Source organism: Astatotilapia calliptera, chromosome 7, assembly GCF_900246225.1.
Source record: "Astatotilapia calliptera chromosome 7, fAstCal1.2, whole genome shotgun sequence".
Lineage (NCBI taxonomy): Eukaryota > Metazoa > Chordata > Actinopteri > Cichliformes > Cichlidae > Astatotilapia > Astatotilapia calliptera.
The window spans coordinates 47,871,901-47,884,196 of NC_039308.1; the positions used below are offsets into that span (position 1 = coordinate 47,871,901).

Sequence of the window (12,296 nt, forward strand, 5' to 3'; positions counted from 1 at the left end):
TCTGAGGCAGTATTTTTAAAGTGCTTATCCTTTGTATACTAATGTAATACTAAAAATGAATGAGAAGACAGAGTTCTTAGCTAGCCTGTCTATCGTCTTGACGTAAACACATGTAATGCGATTTTCTTTTACTCTGTTTGCCTACAGCACGGCTCAAATTCATGATCCTGCTCTTGCTGATCAGCAGAGGTGGGACCAAGTCATTGTTTTGCAAGTCTCAAGTAAGTCTCAAGTCTTTATCCTCAAGTCTCAAGTCAAGTCTCAAGTAATGTCAGGCAAGTCAGAGTCGAGTCTCAAGTCACTGGTGTAAAAGTCCGAGTCAAGTCACAAGTCTGAAACTTTGAATTTCAAGTCCTTTCGAGTCTTTAAAAAAAAAAAAAAAACGAAAAAATAATGTTGCAGTTATATGCTAAATGTAAATATTAGACCATGTAATTTTAAAATCTGTGTTTTTCTCAACACATGACAAAATAGTGAACTTAGAAAATATACACAAATTGTGAAATTGCACCTCTTTAAAATGCAGCTCAATTAAACCTAGCTCCAAGAATAATTTTCACCGACAGTTCTGAGATAAGCTGCATGTTATTCTTGGATGCGGTTGTAGGACCAGCTTTAAAATCGCATGACAAAAATATCATACACATTAAAAAAACTGTATCACCAACGTAGCCTGGACAACATTTGCTAGTTAGATGAAGTCAGCTATCTCATCGTAGCATATTTATATGCATATTTATAATTATACGGTTCTTGGAGTGAGTGCATACACTCATGAAGTTTAGTAACTTCAGGTCACTGCAACAAGCCCAGGTACAGTTTACCGACAGATGGGTGCAGGACCTTGAAACGCACCGTGTAGAACGAAAGACCATCGTACGTATCATAAGTTTACCAGTCTCACAAATCGTCGTCATAAATACACATTCATTAACCGTTTATTAATAGGACCTTTGAGCTCAACGGTAATTAATTAGCAGTGGAAATAATTTCTGGTAGCATCACAGAAATGTAGCAGTGACAACAATATTGTATGCTGTAATCGTACTGGGCAATTAGTGATACAAAAAACCTGTTTTATCCTGTGAATAAAAGTACATGTTTTTGTCAATGTACCATAATAACAGAAGCGAAACGCAATATTGTGTCAGGACAATTCACTATTTATGCACAATAAATAAAGGAGCATAGCGCGACAATTTCTGTTCAGCGCCAGACTTGCTTGTAACCTATATCACCAATTATGTTATGAAAATGACGTATTAACTACTAAACACTGACCTTCGTGTAAATGCTTGGAGCAGACTAACCTGTGAGCTGGAGTGTTCTGGGACGTTATATTTGATCTTTGAATGGCTGCAATCCAGGCCATCCGTCGCATCTTTGTTACTTCGGAAACATGGCTTGAACAATTTCTCTTCAACGACGTAACCCGATAACAACCGATCTCTTTATCCGTCGGCTTCCCGTGGCTGTCATGCGACCGGCTATTGCAGTTAATAATACAACAGCTTCTTGACATTTTTGTGTTTCTTTTTATCGCTGTATAACTGATTTTAATTGAAAGCCTGCGTGCGCTAGTACCGCTTGCCACGAGTTCCCAGAATCCTTTGCGGTTCTACCCGTGAATGACGTCACATTTTCAATCTCTATATAATATGCATGTTAAATTTTATATTTGGGGTAAAATATCAAGTCTTTTCAAGTAAACCGGTTCAAGTCCAATTCAAGTCCCAAGTCATTGGTGTAAAAGTCCAAGTCAAGTCACAAGTCTTAGAACATTTTTTCAAGTCAAGTCTAAAGTCATAAAATTAATGACTCGAGTCTGACTCGAGTCCAAGTCATGTGACTCGAGTCAACACCTCTGCTGATCAGCAGCATAACTACTACTTACTTGTCTCGTTATTTGGTACCTTGTGAGCGTTACGAATTACACTTCAAAGAGCTAATTTGGGCCTGACATCCTAAAAATAGAAGTGAGCAGCACAGGGCTATAAAAACACAGCAGGGCTTGCCTTTGCTCACTCTTATAATGACTTCATTTCTATGCATTGGAAGCAGCACTGATGGATTTTGATGTCTTGCTGCTTCTTGTGAGGGCTCAGTCATCACATTTCTAGCGCTCATCATAAGGGTGAAGTATTCTGCTTGAAGGCAGCCATGTGACTTTTTAATGAGCATTCAGAAAGTGACATAATGACGCGCCTTCTCAGTGCTTTTCACCTCAGCTGTCGTCCTTCTCCCTTTTATGGAATAAATATCCATTCCTGTTTAAATGTCACAGGCAGACTGAGTTTTTATGGCATGAAGAATTCCGAGTGATAGCAGAGATTATGCATTACTCCATTTATTAAACTCACACTGCAAACTTGGCACTTTTCAGCAAGATTAGTTTGAGTTTGTTTGTGCTTTGGAACATTTGCATCTCCACAATTACCTCTCTGTTTTAGCAGACCCGCTCTAATCTTAAACATTTATTTTTGTGATTCATTATTTGACTATTGTGGAACCGGTGATTCTAAATTGCCCATAGGTGTGAATGTGAGTGCAAATGGTTGTCTGAGTCTCTGTGTTAGCCCTGCGTCAGATTGGCAACCTGTCCAGGCTGCATCCTGCCCTCCTGCCCAGTGGTAGCTGGGATAGGCTCAAGCACCCCCCACGACCCTGATAAGCATAAGCGGAAGAGAATGGATGGATGAATATTTGACTATTGTGAAAGTGTTGTCTCAACCCCACATTTCCAGACACTCAGAGGAGGAAGTCTGGCCAAATGATGACATGAGGGAAGTCTGGCTTACCTTTCTCCAGTTATGAAACTTAAATGTCCCGAATCATTTTTGATCAAACACAAACTGATACTGTGATGTTAGTCAATCTGTGTCAGTTTCTTAAGAGTAATAAATAATAGTCGTTAGTGGTAACTTTCGTGAATATGAATATTTCTCTCACTGTAATTTGAAGCAGTTTTTAGAAGAACTTTTGACAGAACATGGCATTTTTCAGAGGCTACAGGTGTGTTGTGGTGACTCTGCCTTTTCTAGCCACCTAAAAGTGAAACACCAATGCACTGCATGGTGGAATTAAAGTGGAATTTTCTTTTCTCCTACTGGGAAAATATGCACTCCAGCACTTCTGAGGAGTTTGAATTGAGCATTTACGGTCAGTTGTGCAGGTGTGCCGGGTGCAATTTGCTAAACCATCACAAAATTAGCATTGAGTAGTTTATTGATGCAGATTTCATTTTCTTTTTGCCATGTGTTACTTTAATATGGATCCTACAACCAGTTTTATAATAGAGGCCGAAGATCTGCACATCTAGGACAATATGTCTTTTATGGCGCATATAACAGTTCCACTTTCAGTACATCTGTTCAACTGCTTGTTAACTCAAGTAAAAAATTAGCCAATCACATGACTGTAACTCAGTGCATTTAGGCATGGTCAAGATGATCTGCTGAAGTTTAAACCGAGCATCAGAATGGGCAAGAAAAGAGAATTAGGGGACATTTTCAGGTTTGGGTTTTTTTTGTTTTCTTTTTTTTTCATTGTTGGTTCCAGACGGGCTGGTCTAAGTATTTCAGAAACTGCTGATCTTCTGGGATTTTCCCACAGACCCATCTCTAGGGTTCACAGAGAATGGTCAAAAACAAAAAAAAAATATCCAGGATGTGGTGGAACGGGAGATTCGCCTGATGGACGTGCAGCCAGGAAATCTGCAGCAACTGTGTGATGCTATCGTGTCAAATGGTATCAAAATCTCTGAGGAATGCTTCCAGCACGTTGTTGAGTCTGTGCCGCAAAGAATTAAGACACTTCTGAAATAGCTCAGAAGCAGCAAGGTGTACCTAACAAAGCCTTGCAATGAAACTATGGAGGTTCACTGCCACCCATCCTCAAGTTCCAGAGGGAAGACTATGTGTAATTAGGAAATTGAAGAAGACACATGGTGCAATACAGGCTAAATAATATAAAACAAGGCTCCTGTTCTTAAATGTCTGCACTGTACTGTGCTATGTTTTACTATTCCCCCCTCGTTTCTTCATTCCTCCGTTTGCCATTTCTTTGTATTTTTCTAATTTTTATGTCGATTAGCTTTCTGCCCTATGTCTGTCTGCCTTTTTTGAGTCTCTTGCTCCATGTGTGTGTTTGTCTGTCTTAGTGGGCCCTTCAGAAGTTCTTATCACCTATTTGGTCTAACACAGGTCCTCAGAGACCTGCTGCAATCAGCTAGAGCAGGAAGCCAACATGAGCCTGCTCTGCAGAGAGCATTATTCTGCACTTAACAATCATGACCTATTCTTCCCCTTTCCTGTTATCCCTCCCTCCCCTCTTCCTCTCGTTCACCTCTCCCGACTGTTGTTGCTTTGAGTGTTAGTATCAGTGTGAAATGTGCCCTTGTTGTGGAAGTTGAGAAGAAGGATGCATTTCCAGTGACTGATTTCTCTGAAAAGTAACGGCATGTAGGAAAACAAAGTGTTTTACTAATGCGCAGAAATGAGAAATTCTGTGGGAGGGAGATCTAAACAAATCAGGAGGGTTTGACTTCAGATAATGACAGCTCGTTTACACTTTTCTGTTCTGAAGTTTTTTGTGAATAACAATACTCTGTGCATGTGCATCTTTAGTATGGGCTTGTCAGCAAGTACAGACAACAAAGCATGTGCTGGTTTTTTTTGTGACAGCATGTTGCTGGCTTTTTGTAACACTGAATAATGTCACATGACTATGATGATAACATGGGTTTCAAAGCCTCTGTTATTGTCACAACAATAGGCCTACCATCCTTGTATTTTGTAGGTCCGTCTCTGTCTCTCTTTGTCCATTATCTTGTACCAAGTCATTAGCAGCAGATGCTACAAGTCCTGAAGTTTGCAAGGTGGATTCTGCATGGATTTGACTTGTTATTCAAACCTATCCCGCAGATGTCAATGATCAGGGGACTTTTAAGGTGAAGTCAACACTTTGCACTTTTTGTCATGCAGTTTTTATGGTGTGACGGGGTGTATTATCTTGCTAAAAGATGTTGCTGCTGCAATCAGGTAATGCTGGTGCCATAAAAGGAGTGTACTGTATGTGATGTCCAAAAATGTAAGATCCTGCACGGTAAAGTAAAATCCACATGAATGCCATGAACTAAGGTAAAAATATATTTCTAAGCGTGTCACCGACTTGCCTTTTTCCCCACAGTGAATAACGATGTGATCTTTTCCCAGCCTAAGCTATGCAAATGTATACCCACCTTCCACATAGTGCTTTATCAGACCAGGCCACTTGCTTTCATTTTCCTGGGTGCCTAATTCTCCGTCACTTTTTCAGTTTGTTTTTTCACGAGTCAGTCTTGATGGGTAGACTTGTATCTACTACCTGACTATAATTGTCTTGGTCCAAGATGATTCGCTTTCTCACAGCCGGTCCAGATATCGCAATTACTGTTGAGAGATACACCGGGGGAAAAAAGGCTCTGGTCACTGATCAGAGTGTCTTTGATTGAAAGATATTACTTCTGTCTTTAAGATATATGGCTGTGGAAGTTTAGTGAACGTTGTCACCTGTGGAAGAAATTGATTCTACATGTAAATACTTTATGCAACATTGTTATTTATTGTCATTTATTTTATGTAATTGAATTGCATTGGATTGTACGGATTCTGCACTTTTTAAATGCATATTAAATCAGATTGGGAGATCAGTGCTAATATCCATTTCTAATGCTATTCTGTTTCTAGCAGTTGAGCTGACTCTTTGATTGAGAGTCAGCTCTAACACACTTCACAAGTTTCTTTCCACACAGAACAGATGAGATCTTGAATAGCAGACAGACAGACTTCACCTCGCAGATTTGGAAAATGTTTTATCCTGCACTATTTTGGAAAGTGAATTATAACCAGACATGGAGATAAAAATATACTAAATAAAATGTGAATAAACCTTCACTCAAGACTTACTTTTGGGTGTTTTGCAGAATGTGCAGTGACATGATAGACTGTTTCCATGTTTATTGGATTGCATTTGGCAGATTCTGTATTGTATTCCGTGAGAGAGGAGGGTATAGATTTTTTCTAACCAGATAATTGATCAAATTCCAGTAAACAATGGTAATATGACAGAGGAGACAAGCTTCAGAAAATGCTTAATATTCAATTCACCAAAAAGTTGATTCTGGTCATCTGGACGTAGCGTTTTCAGTGGGAGAAATTTTTCATCACTCATCCAAGACTTCAGAAATTGTCTTACCTTTTCACGTAAATTGCCTCCTTGACTCCGCGCTCAAACCAGCGTTCCTCCCTGTCCAGGATGTGTACATCGTCATCATTGAAAGACTGTCCACTGGCCTGTAGGTGTAAATAGACTGCAGAGTCCTGGCCTGACGAGTTAGCTCTTCTGAGTTGTGCCATCCGATTACCCAAGGTTGTTTGGTTTCGCCGATGTATAAATCACGCCAATCCTTCTTGAACTTAACAGCGTACAGAGACCATCTCTGAATTGCAGAGAGGGCCTAAGTTTAAATCTTTCAATATCTTATAATGCTGTTAGTGTTGCCATTTCCAATCTCTCTGTTAATGCTACTCATGGCCAATGGTCTTGATCAATGAACAGTGGTTGTTGATCAATGCACTGACAATTAGCATATTTAATGATCAAGAAACTGACCTCACAGCATGTTGTTCGTCAGTGGTGTTAGTTTCAGTAATTGTGTCAAGGTACTGTTCATAAGGTTGGGGAAACCTGCAGTCAGCTGAGACTGAAGAAGAACTTGGATGAGTGACGAAACGTTTCTCCCACTGAAAACGCTGCGTCCAGATGAACAGAATCAACTTTTGGGGATTTCCTTACCTGGATGATTAAGCATGCATTAAGACAATATTGAATTTATATTTTTGAGACAATCTCTCCTCTAGCTTAATCTTTTCAAAGTTACTCTGTACCCTTTGGATTCCCCCTCCTTTTCTCATAGGCTCTCATTGTTTCCTTGAAAGATAATGGGGTTTTAAGCTGTTTCCCATTTATGCGTACTTAAACTCTGACTTTATGGTCACAGATTGGTATTGCACCATTTAATCACTCTTAGAGCTTTATGTTCTGTACTCAGGTTAGGCTATCAAATATCCCCGTCTTGAATATTTTATGACACGATGCCTTCCTCTTGCTCAGGGAAATGTGTCATCTGAGCTAATCTGTAGTCGTTGCCTTCTAACACTGTCCTTCCCCCTTAAAGCACGAGGGATTCAGTGGGTTTTGTCGCCGGCAAATGGGCCATAGTGAAATATTTCATTTATTAAATATAATTTGATACAGTACTCTTTCACATTACTTTTTCAGTACACTGCTATGCAACAGCTAGTTGCTTGTTGTTGGGAAGTTGAAATTTACCTCAAAAAATGACTGTACTAGAGTGGCATAATAATGGAAATGTAATGGCAATATAATAATTTGTTCTCATGTTTCAGAAGAAAACTTGAGAAACGGTATAGTGCAGGACAAATGGGTGGGTCAATATGACAAATCAGGAGAAGTCTAAGCACAAGTCATGGATTGGACCTTTGGCCTCTAGAAAAAATCTAAAACCATTTCTATGAGCTTAATACCAATGTTTATTATGTGCAAATCTTTCCAGGAGTATTGCAGTATAGTGGCAAAGAAAACAATTACAGATAAGCACTTGTCGGCTTGCTATCGTGCTTTTTGTCGAGCCCAGCTCCCCAAGCTCAACCTCTCTGATGCAGAAGCCCTTTCATATGCTTTGATCCTGTTAATAATTATTATCCATGGAGCTGAAGAAGAAAAGCAGAATGGAAAAGCAAAGAATGTTGCAAACTGATAGGCACATACGGGGGTTTCGGGAGGGGGTGGGTGAGGCTGGGAATGTTTTCAGGGATCGGAGTTTCAGCCCTGCGTTTTCCTTTCGCAGACATTTTCAGCGATTATGAAAAAGCAGAGAACGGCTCAAAGACGTCATCTGATGTGATCCTATGCCAAAGGGTGACATTCCTGCCACAGATAAACAGCTGTGGAACTTGAAACATATTTTTCCTGTTTTCACATACAGTGTAGAAAAAAGAATACTGTTGCTGATGCTTAAATGCGCCCTCCATACCATACATATTCTCCTATCGCTCATGTTGTTTTTGGATGAATTCTTAGTGGCCTTGCTTTATCTCATCCACGCCGTCCATCATTGTTGGAAGATGTTTGCCTCCTGGGCTGGTTCCCTATCTGGAGTGGCTCTGGATGGGCTCAGAACAGAACTGGAATGAAGATCCCTACTGGCCTACTGGCAGCAGTGAGAAAGGAAAGCACAGGGGGTGAGAGCAAGCCAAGAAGCTCAACTGTTTCTTCGTCCTTCTCGCTCTACTGGGGTTGGAACATTTTTCCATTCCTCCATAGTTACTGCAATTCATACCAGACTGTTGATATTCATTTGTATCTTATAACATCACTTCAGCGTGTAGTTCCTGTGCCATATCATGCTCAGTGCAAGGATAGAGTACAATTAATCTGATACTTTAAATAATAATAAAAAAGATGGTTAAAATACTATAAACTACAAGACTGCTGGGCTTTTTTTTTTTTTGTCTATAGTACTACAAGAAAGTAGTGCTAGTTCTGTCTTGATGTTATATTATAAAGTCCCCCCCTACAGAAATTGGAGGGATTATAGAGCCTGTTAGCCACAGGGAGAAAACATCTCCTGTAGTGTTAGGGTGATGAGTCTTTTTCCTCGTGTTCATTGTGTCTTACCAGGGAGCCATGAATAGGATGAGAGGAATTGTGCCTGATGCTGAGAAGTCTCTTGAGTATACTCCCCTCAGACACATCCACCAGAGTCTCTAGTTAAGCTCCAAGAAAAGAACCAGCCTTCCTGATGTGTTAAAGTCTGTTGGCATCAAATACTTACGGCCCCCTGTCTGAGCACACAGCTGCATGAAAGGCCACACTCGTCTCCACGGAGTAATACATCATATGCAACATGATCCTGCTGGGGTTGAAGGTTCTAGCCTTCTCAGTAGAGGAAGTCGACTCTGGCCCCCCTTTTATATATTTTTTAGTATTCCTCAAACCTTTACTGGGGCCATGACTGAAAAAAAAACTAAAGGGCTTCATGTTTTTACTGAGACAGAATTATTTTATACAGGAATTCTTTGGTGAAATACACCACAATAAGACAAAGAGCTGAACCTGTTATTCACAGAGTGGGTACCCCCACAGATTCCCCTTGCTGCCACTGTTGATTGACGAGACTGTAATGCAGTGGGACACACTAATCTATAACAGCATCTCACACTCCATTGGATGGAGATGTGAATTTTCAGCAGACCTGGGAATACATCACTGCCTCACCAAATCCCATCAAATCATGACTCTGGAATGTCAGAAATTGCCAAAAAAATAAATAAGAGAGATTATGAGATTCAGTCCACCCTTTCTTCTATACGCTCAAGAGAAACATGTACACATAACTAACAGAGCCAAGCCATGCCTTAGCCCCTCCCTCTTTTTTCCCTGAAATTATTGATTGATAGCTAAACCTTGTTATTCACTGTGCTGTTAAAATAGACTTTATGATCCAACAACTCAATAAAAAAAAAAACTGATTTATTCAGGTGGTGGGTAAGTTGTCATTGAGAAAAAGAATGTGTCATGGCTCACATCCATCACCTCTTTTATTGCTGCAACACAACATGTAAAAATGAAGTCATTATAGTGACAAATCTGTGATCGCTTGAGTCTTTCCGTCTGGAAACTGGGCAGCTGATGGTGAAGGACAGAGCGATGGATGATCCAGTTTTGCCCCCCCCCCCCGCACAAACATGAAGCTATATGAGGATGACGAAGCGGGAGATGTGCAAACTTGCGAGGGTGGTGATGAAAAACAGCTGTTAGGGAAGGACGGTGTTTGCGTGTGAATACACACATGACAGCAATATTTATGCAAGTAGCAGCTCCTCACATACAAACACAATGTTCGCATATGAAAGGCGGTAAACCTTAATGGCAGGTTGGCCATACATATAATGGTGTCTAACCACAGGCATTTTTCTTGGAAACCGTTTAACATCAAATATGCTCACAGGCTGGTTTACAGGACTTTGCAAAAGTCTTGAACCACTCCTTCTTTCTTAATATTTCAATTTGAAAACAGGATTTACTGAAACGTGCAAACAAAAATGGAAATGCAGCATATAAGGTGAAACAGACTTTGTACAATTCAAACATGCTGGAAAATCAATATTTGGTAGAACCACCCTTATACTTCAATACAGTCCAAACTCTCTTTGACAAGCTTTCTTGTAGTTTCTAAAGGTAGTCTTCAGGAAAAGTTTTTCCGACTTCTTGAAGGATATCCCAGAGCTCTTCTTTGGATGTTGGCTCCCGCTTGTGCGGCTCCCTGTCGAGATGATCCCACAATGCTAGTAACTGCTACCTGCTAGAAACAAAGTGCCTAAAGATGCCATTTAAAAATGGTTCATTACCGAGTTGCCTGTTATACATAGAGACAACACTGGTTTCATCCCGAGAATAAGGTGCCTTTTTTATGTTTGAATGATTCATAGGGTAAAGTTAAGTTGCTCAAAATATTAAAAAAAAAAAAAACATGGAAAAAGAGAGAAGAAGCAGTCAATGTCCAAAGAAAAATAGACTTTCAGAAAGCCTCGAGAACTATTGCTCAGAAGCACTTTAGCAAATGACAAAGTCTGGCTCCTCAGAAGGAAAATGTAAAGAAATGAGGTGTTCCTTAAAACGTATACTATAAAGTATTTTAGAGTATAACAGGTTAGATTCAAGAGTCACTCGATATTCTGAACTTGGGAGTACATCTGCTTTAAAATATAGAAACAAAAAAATCCAGCATATTAGAACTTTGTTGTTTTAGTTTCTGTAACATTTGAAAGAAAAGGAAAAAAGGAGGTTATTGGAAGCTTTATACAGTAAAGGCAGGTCAGATTCCCTTACAAGTATTAATCGAACAAGCATTCGTCAGGATGACATTTGATGACCCCCGTTGTACCTATAATGATAAAATGGCCAAAGACAACTTCTGATGGAAACTCAGTCATTTTATTTAATAAACAGGCCTGAAATGTGATAGAAGCACTCTGTGTTTGAACACGTTCAGAAAAAACCTTCAAAAGTTACTCCTAGTAGGCTTTCAAGGGATAATGAGTGCCGTTATCGGCTACAATGAAGAGCAATTGGAAAAAATATATATATCACCAAGTGTTATCTTAGCCATATTTTAGTTCTTAGATCAGCAATACTTTCTTAGAGATATCTTTAATCTAATGCATGAGATAGAGGAGCGTCAGTGACCTTAAAGGCTTCAAAGGCCTCCTGCTCGATTCAGATTTTTTTTTCTCCTTTTTTTCTTCTTTTTTTGTGAGAGTGGTTAATTACTGACAACTCTGTGGCTCAATTTCATTTATAATCTTCTGTCCTACTGGCTCCATTCCTGGCTTTATCATTTTGTTTTTTATTTGCCTTCTCTGCACACCATTACTTCAGCGACCAACCTTTGAAATAAAGCCTAAGAATTGCCAAGGCTGAGTTTTACTTGGGTTTCCTCCTTTCCACTTTCAGTTTTAATATTTACGGATTATTAATCTCATGATAAAGTGCATGCCATAAAGTACATATTTCAGTGACAGCTTAAATCCTATCCACACTGTAACCCATTGTAAAAATGTCTACAGCTGTTCTAATTTCATAAAATACGTTCCAGTTTTTGTCTCTCTTTACAAACAATGCCCTTGTTGGTCCTTAGATTGATCTAAAAATTCACCCTGGCCCTTGAATATAAAAGGCATAAGGTCCAGATGTGAGCACAGATGATGGGTCCCTGTAGACCTCACCACATCAGCTGCCAACTGCACTGACATCTGCATGCAGAGTACCTTTTGTGGTCAATAGGAAATGGCCTCTTTAAGCTAAATTAGTAGCGCTGTGCCATTGAGACTAAACACTGGAAAAAGCTGGTAGGAAACTGTCTCTCTTACAAACATCATATAAATGGTGAGGAACGTTCAGTCAGAATTCTCAGCTGTTTTTGCTTTTAAAACAGTCATAGCGTCCATTTTATTTAAACTGTCTTGCAAGTCTCACAAAAATGAGTTACTGTGGAGGCAGCACTGCAAACTAGGGATTTGGGCGATGGAATATACTGATGGGTTGGGACTCTTGAGTCGCTGACGTGTTGATGGCCGTGCTGAAGACTTCCCATTCTTTTGACAATATTTGACTTGGCAAGGAACGTTGAAGTAAAAGCAACTGGTTACCTTGTCACAACCCCTAAAGAGAAA

General features: G+C 39.8%; 1 protein-coding gene across 2 annotated transcripts in view; it reads left to right on the forward strand.

Annotated features, from left to right (window-relative positions):
• The window catches only part of peak1 (pseudopodium-enriched atypical kinase 1), a 102,732-nt gene that overhangs the window by 29,898 nt on the left and 60,538 nt on the right, over positions 1–12,296 (forward strand). Inside the window, exon 3 of one of the 2 annotated variants that reach the window (XM_026175234.1) lies at positions 148–221. The exons of the other annotated variant lie outside the window; for it this stretch is intronic. The gene's annotated coding sequence lies outside the window, so the exon portion shown is untranslated. The remainder of the gene's footprint in view (positions 1–147; positions 222–12,296) is intronic. 2 annotated transcript variants of the gene reach the window in all.